General features: G+C 37.3%; 1 protein-coding gene across 5 annotated transcripts in view; it reads left to right on the forward strand.

Moving 5' to 3' along the window:
- LOC112454697 overlaps positions 1–9527 on the forward strand; it is a 40149-nt gene that overhangs the window by 11227 nt on the left and 19395 nt on the right. For all 5 annotated transcript variants that reach the window (XM_025016223.1, XM_025016224.1, XM_025016225.1 and 2 more), the window contains one exon: positions 6703–6897. The gene's annotated coding sequence lies outside the window, so the exon portion shown is untranslated. The remainder of the gene's footprint in view (positions 1–6702; positions 6898–9527) is intronic.

Below are 9527 nucleotides of genomic sequence, written 5' to 3' on the forward strand. Positions count from 1 at the left end.
GGGGGGGGGGGGGGGGGGGGGGGGGGGGGGGGGGGGGGCGCATTGTTACATTACCCACTCCCTTTTAGGCTGCGCGAATTTGGCGCGAATTGGGCACTATTCTGTCCCCTGGTTATTTCGCTGTCGGATTCGTTAGTGTCGGTCCCCTCATTGTCGGACGGGTGAGTGTTCGGTGCAGGTTGAGATCCTGGATGTGAATGTGACTAACCCACTTTCTGCTACATTCGCAGAGATCTACGATCACCGATACGATACGGCGCACCTCGAGGGGGGCCTCGAAATTTTGGCGCAAACTTGCATTAAATGCAACTGTTTTATTGGAGAGCGAGTACTCGCGTTTCCATACCCACTTTCCAATTTTCGATTTCCACAGGCGGCATGGCAGATTATATAAATATGTCGCTGGGATTCACACTTCACACGCGAGGTGTACGCGCACGAGTTCGAAGGCTCCTCGAGGTGTCGACGTGTTTCGTCGGGAGGGGGTGCGACGGTATTCGGAGCAGCGTCTCGGTTGAGCGGGGATGAGCAATCCTGGCTCATCGCGACCGAAGATCAGATATACGGGCCGGGTATACCTCGTGCCGCGCGGAATTATACGCGAATTGCAACTCGAGGATGCGCTCGTCCTAGTTCCGATGATTTTTGTCCACGTGTTGCGCGATCATCGTCCTCACTGTTCGATTGGTTCGCTCAATCGGGTTACAATGGCGCATGTATCAGAGTGTATGCGTGCCATACGTTATGTGCAGTGAGCATTTGCTCGAGTTTTCCGGAACGGAGCTGCATCCCGTTATCGGACAGAATTACGTCGGGGCGAAATATTATTGTTTCCGCGATTTGTAGTGACGGCAGAGGTGGTAGTACGGCGTAAGGGTCGCATTTCGAGCCATTTTGAAATTGCATGATCAAGAACCAGTTATGTCCCTTTTTAAATCGTGGCAAAAGTCCGATTAAGTCGAGCGTAACCTGCTCTACGGGCATATGACGGAGGTGGCGTGTATAACGTGGCCGCCGGTCGAATCTGGGCTACTTATGTGCCTTAAGACACCTCTGGCAGCTACGGATTGCGTAGATTGCGCTACATGCCAGTAATATAACTAAGCAATGCGGGAGATTGTTTTTGCTATTATATAAGATGTCCAGCGGTGGGGACGTCGTAATTTCGATGGAGGATCTCGGGGCGTTAGTCTTTGGCCACGCATTCCTTCCTCTGGTTTTCGACGGGTACTTTAAAATCGTGGTCATGGAGCACATGCCGATATAATTTCCTGTCCCTAACGTCGTAGTTCAGATGATCGCGGGGGACATTCTGCACGGCGTGGAGCATTCGGCGATACGGATAGAGCAGCGGATCGCATGGGTAACGACGGGAAGCGTGGACTGTCGTGATAGAGCGTCCGCGACCCGGTTAAGAGTCCCCTAAGTCCCCTTCCGATGTTTGATCTCGAGATCGTACTGTTGGAGCTCGAATGCCCATTCGATCATCCCAGACTCCCAGTGAATGCATCTAACTTCTGCAGCCACCGGAGAGAGTGGTGGTCGACGGTAAAAAGGTCATTCCCCCATGTAGTCGTGCATACGGCAGATACCTCATATTACGGCTAGGCATTCGAGCTCCATCGCGCTGTAATTCCCATAGACATAGTATATCTAGACCGAGCATTTGCCTTTATTTGAGGAGTGGGGGTAAAGGTGCACATAGAAAAGGAGGCACTCTGTTATGGTACCGTTCGTTCTCTCTCGCTCGCGTGCATGTTCTCTCTCGTTCGTACGTGAACGAGAGAGAACGAACGGTCCCACAACGATTTCTACGTGCACCTCTACCTCCACTTCTCAACACTCGATCTAGATATATACTATGTCTATGGTAATTCCTTTTGGCCTGGTTGAGGGTACAGCTCGCGTACGCGATGACTCGCTCGCCCATCGGGAAATTCTGTGTTAACATGATCCCCCGAGTTCAGTAGTGCTGGCATCGGTTTACAATACAAAACGGCGAGAGAAGTCTGGGCGAGTACCGATACTTATAGTCAGGGTGGCTTTTAATTTTTCAAACGCGGTGTTTTCTTCCGGCCCCCAGTTCCAGCGGGCTTGCGAGTCAATGCGGTGAGCGGCGCGGCGACGGTCGCGAAGTCTTGTATGAACTGGCGATACTACGAGGCAACCCCCAAAAACTGCTTGATCTATTTCATCGTTTGCGACTACGACCAGTGAGTAATCGCCCGTACTTTTTCTGGGATCCCTTTTAAGATGCGGATCCCTTCACGGTCGACTATGTGCCTAAGATATTGTAGAAGTTCACACAAATCGGCATTTGTTCGAAATGATTGAGATTTGTTTCGCGAAGGCGTCGGAATACCTCGCGCAATAAGTGTTGTTCGCACGTTTCGCTTATGATAATTATGTCGTCGAGGTATACGAAAACATTTGCCCTAATTCGGGCCCGCTAAAACGTGGCGGGGACGGAGTGCAAGTCGAACGGCATTACTTTTAAACTGGAAGACCCTTAGGGTGCGTTCCACTTAACACTCACAACGCTCGCATCATTCGTCTTTGTTTAACATTTGACAGACAATAAGAATGAAATGATTCCACGAGCATTGCGAGTGTTCCCCCAAGGCGGAAGACTCTCCACCCCGGATCGTAAAAAAGCGGCGTCATCTGTCGAGAATCGCTCGACAGAGACAGAAAACTATGGCACACCGTTTTGCTATTTAATACTATCATAAAAATTCTACCAAATTAAATTGATACTCAAAGAAAAGAAATTATTTTATGTCTAGACATATTAATTATAATTCATCGAATTATTATTAAGCTATTACATAATTGAAAATGCAGAATTAAAATTATGTACATAATAAAAATTCAAGAATTAAAATTATGTAGATAATAAAAATTCAGGAATTAAAATTATGTACATAATGGAAATTCAAGAATTAAAATTATGTACATACTAAAAATTAAAGAATTAAAATTATGTACATAATACAAATTCTCAATAAATATTATGTCTTAACATAATGAAAATTTCTTTCAATTTAAAATTTTATATAAAATCTAGGATTGAAATGATAGTATAATAGCACGTAACTCTAATTTTCATTTTTCATTATGTCATGGCATAATTTTTATTCACTGAAATTCTATTAACCATGACATAATTTTAATTCGTGAATTTTTATTATGTTGTAGCATAATTTTAATTTACTGAATTACTATGATAGTTTACATAATTTATATTTCTGCAATTATTATTATGTTACGACATAATAAAAATACATTAATATTATCTCATGACATAATAAAAATGAATTAAAATTATGTCTTGACATAAAAGTAATTCGACATATAAATTGTACCTTTCTCTATGTATGGCACGCCGTTTTGCTATTTATTCATAAAATTTTTACTTTGAATTAATTTTACGTGAATACATAATTTTAATTTATTTTTATTATGTTATGACATAATAAAAATGGTTCCGAAAAACTATCTACTTCAGTTTAAATCAATTACTGAATTTTTATTTTAGATTAAAAAATCCTATTAATAAATAGCAAAACGGCGTGCCATAGAAAACTCTTTACTCCGCGGTTGCGTTAGCGCGGGATCGAATTGTGGCCGAGAATCACTCGGCGGAGACAGAGTACTCTCTACTGCGGTATTTGACTCGGTTGTGTCAGCTAGGATTTCGGAACGTGAGAACAGCGGATGATCAGACGGATCAGAGGCTTGCTCACGGCAGAATTTGTCTTTCGCGGAAAATTTCAAGGTTTTATACCCCCTATTAACATGGTGTCGCGTCGGGAGTAGTGGCGTCGGAGGACGCGAGACTCGCGAGAGCCGGGGCTGCTGGGGTGAGTCGGCCGAGACGATTCGGTATTACGGGCATCCCGCCGCTGCGATCGCGCTCGGTGGAGTTTGATCGTTTCTAACATCGCTCGGCGCTCCGAACCAGTGCCAGTATCTCGCAAGTATAGATAGGCACGGCGCGCCGTGCCCTTCTCGTCTGGCGAGTCTTCGGCCGGAGGTGATACATATTCGGGAAGCGCATTATTACAAGATTTTTTACAAATAAGTTTTTTCGAGATTGTTTTTTTTTTTTTTAGTAATGCTTGGCAAATTGCATTGATTAATTTAATATCCATTTTAGAACAGTTTATGAATAATTCAATTCTGTTCAACATTTGTGACATGTACTTTTGTATACTTTTATTGTATATTTTATTGCATATTTTATGTCCTACTTGGCATGTCTTTTATCTTTGTAACGTTTTTTTTTTTACGGAATTTGGTCTTTAACCGACTTTTACCCAACAGTATATTCTGATAGATCATGGCATACTTTCTTTGTAAACTTTTTGAATTTTTGCAATATCTTCAAAATTGAAGAAAATATAGTACACGAAAATGTGCGTGACGTCATAATGTTGTTGCGAAATCTTTTGAAGTTGCCGTCATCAAAGAAACTTTAGAAAGCTATAACTTTCTCAAATTTAGGTTTTTTTTTTAAATTCAAAAAGTACTAAAAATCGGCTTAGATTCTCTACATTAATTATGGATACCGCTTAATAAAAAAATTTTACTTGAGAACCCAATTATAAGTTGGCGTCTATTTTGATATTAAATCTTTTATACAAATAATTAAATTGTTTATTCACTGATATAGAGATATGAATAAAATATAAAGTCTCTTTTACCTTTGTAAAGTTCTTTTTTTATAGAATCATAAAATAGATATTTGCGCAGAATAATTAAGTGCAAGGAGTGCTTGTACTTGACGCAATACTTTTACCTTCTTTGAAAATGTAACTTTGTACAGATATCACACTTCTTTTTAAATAACATTAACAAGTACGTCGCGCGACAGGATCGCGTCCACTATTTACACAACGATATTTCTTATCAAAATTAAGTCATAAAGTCTTGAGCCATTTTTTTCTATTGTATAATGCTCAGTAAAGCAGTAATTATTGAGTAAACTCAATTTAATTAGCACTGTCTTTTAGTCGGGCCAATGTCAGTGAGCCGCACGCCTGGTAGTGCGCTCACTCATACTACCAGGCGCGCGGCTCACTCACATACGGCCGAACTAAAGGACAACACTACCTATGTCTGCCTAGCTGGCCCTCTCACTTGATTAAAATTTAATGACTAAATTATATGACAATGCGCTATTTATGTGTTCTTCAAATTCATGAGAAAAAAGTTTTGCGCTAATTTTGTTTAGCAAAAAAATTTTTTTTTAATGGGAGCTGAGTTGCTGTCAGTGAGCCGCCCCCTCCCACATAAGCAAATCTAAAAAACAAATACACAAGATTTATGCGTTAATTATACGCTCTCTCATTAGAGTATAATTTCAATTTTTGCACCGCATTTCTTGGGTTTCAAGGCCTTGGGCATTTCAAGGGACTTCCCTCTTGATGCAAATAGTAACATTGCCTTATAACTCGTTAAAAATACCAAAATTCGATTATCTAACTATGCACAATACTTACGCGAATTATGTGCTATTATTTTAAGATAGCGATTTTTGCATCGCAACCCTTAGAGGACTTTCCTCTTGATGCAAATGGTAATATTCCCTTATAACTCGTTAAGAAAATACTTAAAACATATTTATTACTTAATTTAGCACTAGCTATCGATTGAGACTAATTACGATTTGACCACTTTAATCGCTGAAATATGAAAATATGAATAAAATAAAAATATATAAAAGATCTCTTGAATAACTCAAATAAGAATAATGAAAGAACCAATAAGACGCGGTAATTAATGGGCAATACATTATATTATCAAATAGACAAATTAAATGAAATGGTATTAAATTAACCTTAATCGTATTGTACGTCTCTTTCATTATTCTTATTTAATGAAAATTTGAACTCCATTTAACTGACAATGAGCGGTTCGCGTAAATAGAACGCCGCCGTTCCACACGAACTGCGCTCTGTGCGTGAACTTGGCGCGAAATATTACCGTGTCTTTTAAGGACGTTCTCTCGTCCTTATAATAGAGAAAATCGATTTTCTTAGGATTTTCTTGAAACTGTGAATATACGTTAATTTAGGTGTGCTTTATGCGTGGAATAAATTTCAGTACCTCTTCCGGGATAAAAAATAAAGATATTGAGCCTCAAAGTTTCAAAAAAAAATTTTAATTTAATTTTTTTTAGTTTTGGAATTTTTTCCTTATAGAACTCGACGAGAGGAGCAACTTTAGTCCTCTTGGCCAACCTCGTATCTCTTACCGTTTGGCCTGGAAAACCTTTTCATTAGTAAAAGTTGAAACTTTGAGGCTCAGTATCTTGATTTTTTATACCGGAAGAGGTACTGAAATTTATACCACGCTTAAAGCACACCTAAATTAACATATATTCACAGTTTCAAGAAAATCCTAAGAAAATCGATTTTCTCTAGTATAAGGACGAGAGAACGTCCTTAAAAGTACTTTCCGATGGTCCAAATTTCTATATAAGCAGGAAGCTGTATATAATATTATAAATACATAATATTAAATATTATATGTATTTCTCTAAACAAACGCTAAAATGGATAATTCGGCAAAGTCCATATCATGCAACGATTGTTTTTTATCAAACTTTGAACTTTTAAACCTGTATTCAGTTATGTATCTATCACTTTTCTAAGATTAAGAAAATTGTATAATAATGTTAGTTTTTCTTATGTGTAGGGGAGAGCGGAGTTGATTGTGACACGGAGTAGTTGTGACATTTCAATATCTCGAATATCGAGCGGTCCCCCAATTATAAAACTTGAGAAGAAGAGATATGGATGAAAAAAATGTAAGAATCAAGCATAGCAAGTGTGATGTGTTTTATTTGTTCGGCGGCAGAAGGTGTTATATGTGAGATCTCTCCAAAAACAGGTAAGAATCAGATTTTTCTGTTGTAATCTATCCGGGTTATAGTCTAGTAGAGAATTGCGATGTCTCTTAGCTATTGGCGTGTAGTGTCCGTGGTACTGTCGCGCATTTATTTAGCCCAATTTTGGAATTTTATGAGTTTAAGTTAAAGACTTAGGATCGTATTCATATAGTTGTTGATTGATCCGCGATTGATCCTCACAAAGAAAGAAAGATGAAACACATGAAAGATGAAAGATTGATTTAAACTTGGCTTAAAACCTGATTCTCAGGTTGAGTCGCGACTATAAATACGGTCCTTACGGGTTAAATGTGACAACATTTGATAGGGTTGATTGTGACACTTTTAAATCTCGTGAATGAATGAATTTAGTACTACAACCGTTCACTGAGCGGCTAACAATAAGTAACAATAAAATATGAATGGCTCTTATCTTTAAATCCAACAAATTTCATTTAATTGCTATTTAGCTGCTTAGTCAGTGGTTATAGTGCTAAATGCATCCATTGATTTGAATGCGATGCAGACTGAAAATATATAATAATTTTGAAAAAATAATGATTATTTGATAACTTTTCAGTATCGTTAATTATTTATTTATTTGATTTAATTAATTTTGTTAATTAAATCAATTATCAGTTATTAATCGTTATATCAATAATCAATCGTTAATTTGGTAAATTTACACAGATTAAGTAGGTTATAGTCATTAGTTTCCTAAGAATCGTAGACTATAATCAAAGATTTAACATATTGTTGCACTCGCCGCGTCTCTCTTCCGTACTCACACTCGCGCCCTCGCACTCTCGAAGTTCGCGGAAATAAAGGGAACACCGTGAAAAAGGAAAACAGTCTTAAAGTTTATTAAAGTCTCGTTACAAGAAGAGCGTGGACACACGTCTGAACGGTCCAGCCACTCGAGAACAAATCTTACAGTCGTTGTTAGATCAATCCGGCTTGTTGCTAAAAGGCCGGTTCTACAATTAGTTGTATTTCGGAGTCGGATGTCGGAACGCAGCCGATGGTCCAATGAGAGAATTTCTTTTTCAAAAACGAATTTTTCTCATTGAATTATCGGCTGCGTTTCGACATCCGACTCCGATATACGACTAATTGTAGAACCGGCCTAAGGACGCTTCGCGACTCTTGTGTAGGGGGAAATAGGGGACATTGATACGATTTTTTTTCAAGAGTTAAATAAATAACTTTGCAGATAGATTAAGATAAATGTAATAGATTAAATTTAAAGGCTTGTCCTTCTACTTACGTGTTTTGATTGCCTTTTTGCTGTAGGTTAATAATAAGAAATGTTATAACATTTTTTGTAAAAAATGAAATTTGTATCAATGTGCCTCATATGCGGGGTACAATGATACGGGCACGGGGCACTTTGATTCTCAGTGATCTATATTAATATTATTCAGAAATAAATTGGATTATTATTAAAACAAACTATGTTTATTGTATATAGAGATTTATTTATACGGAATTAACAATTATTTCAAAAATAAAAATACAAGAATCTGTTTTTTGATCACTCACGTAGTAGTCTAATAATTAGAAATACAAAATAACTCAAATCACATCTTTGAAAAACATTTGAACACAAAAGTAATTTATCTTATCACATAGAATAATTATTGTTAAACTCTTCTAAAGTATTGCAACTTCTTAAGTATTGCAGGTTTAATCAGTCAAATAAACTTTTAAAAACAAAACTAATTAAATATTCTCAAAAATAAAAAATTACCACATTTTGTACTTTATCTTAGAATTAATAATTATCAACATACATATTTTTTAAATATTTTAATTAATTTTTTTACAAGTTATAAGAAAATAGATCAAGTTTACAGTTTACGGCATCTTCATTAATATAGACTCTATCGGTCTTTTTTTGGTACTTTCTTACCATTTTCGTCTAAAATAAAATAAAAATATCTTACTTAATACTATAAACCACATAGATACATATTAATATGTATCCAAGTGCCCCACGAGTCAGTGTATGAATCTGCTCCACAGCGTCATACATAATAAAATATATTCTCAGCCGAAAATAATACAAAGTCATGTCAATATTTTCGAGAAAAATTAGTAAGAGATGTACTGTTTCTTACTTTTGACGAAATATTTATTTAGTATTAATCAGATTAATATGAAAAATTACGCTTCAGACTTTGAAAATATTTACCTGAAGTACGCAAAACACGTTTATACCTGTCATTCATCAAGTGGCTACTGCTCGCATACGAAATTTGGTTAGGTTATTCGTGTATCATAATGCATGGATACGTGACCTTCTTAGATGTTTCTCATGCAGAGATATGATAACTGTATCAATGTTCCCGCTGTATCAATGTCCCCCACTTCCCCCTACCGGGCATCTCGCTCGAGTTCAGCGCGGGTGCAACAATATATATTTTTGTTAGCAAAGATATATTATTTTTTTTTTTGGCACTTGCAATACTTTGTGCCATGTTACCAAAAACTTTTATTGTTTTGTAACATATAAAAAAATTAGAAATTTGCACATGGCTTCCTCATAGAGGAAGTTTTAACTTCCGCAAATTTGGAAATATCGATCTATTTCTAATTTTATTATATTTTTCAGTCTTTTCTACCCCTATTT

Source organism: Temnothorax curvispinosus, unplaced genomic scaffold (genome assembly GCF_003070985.1).
Source record: "Temnothorax curvispinosus isolate PA1 unplaced genomic scaffold, ASM307098v1 QBEX01005269.1, whole genome shotgun sequence".
Lineage (NCBI taxonomy): Eukaryota > Metazoa > Arthropoda > Insecta > Hymenoptera > Formicidae > Temnothorax > Temnothorax curvispinosus.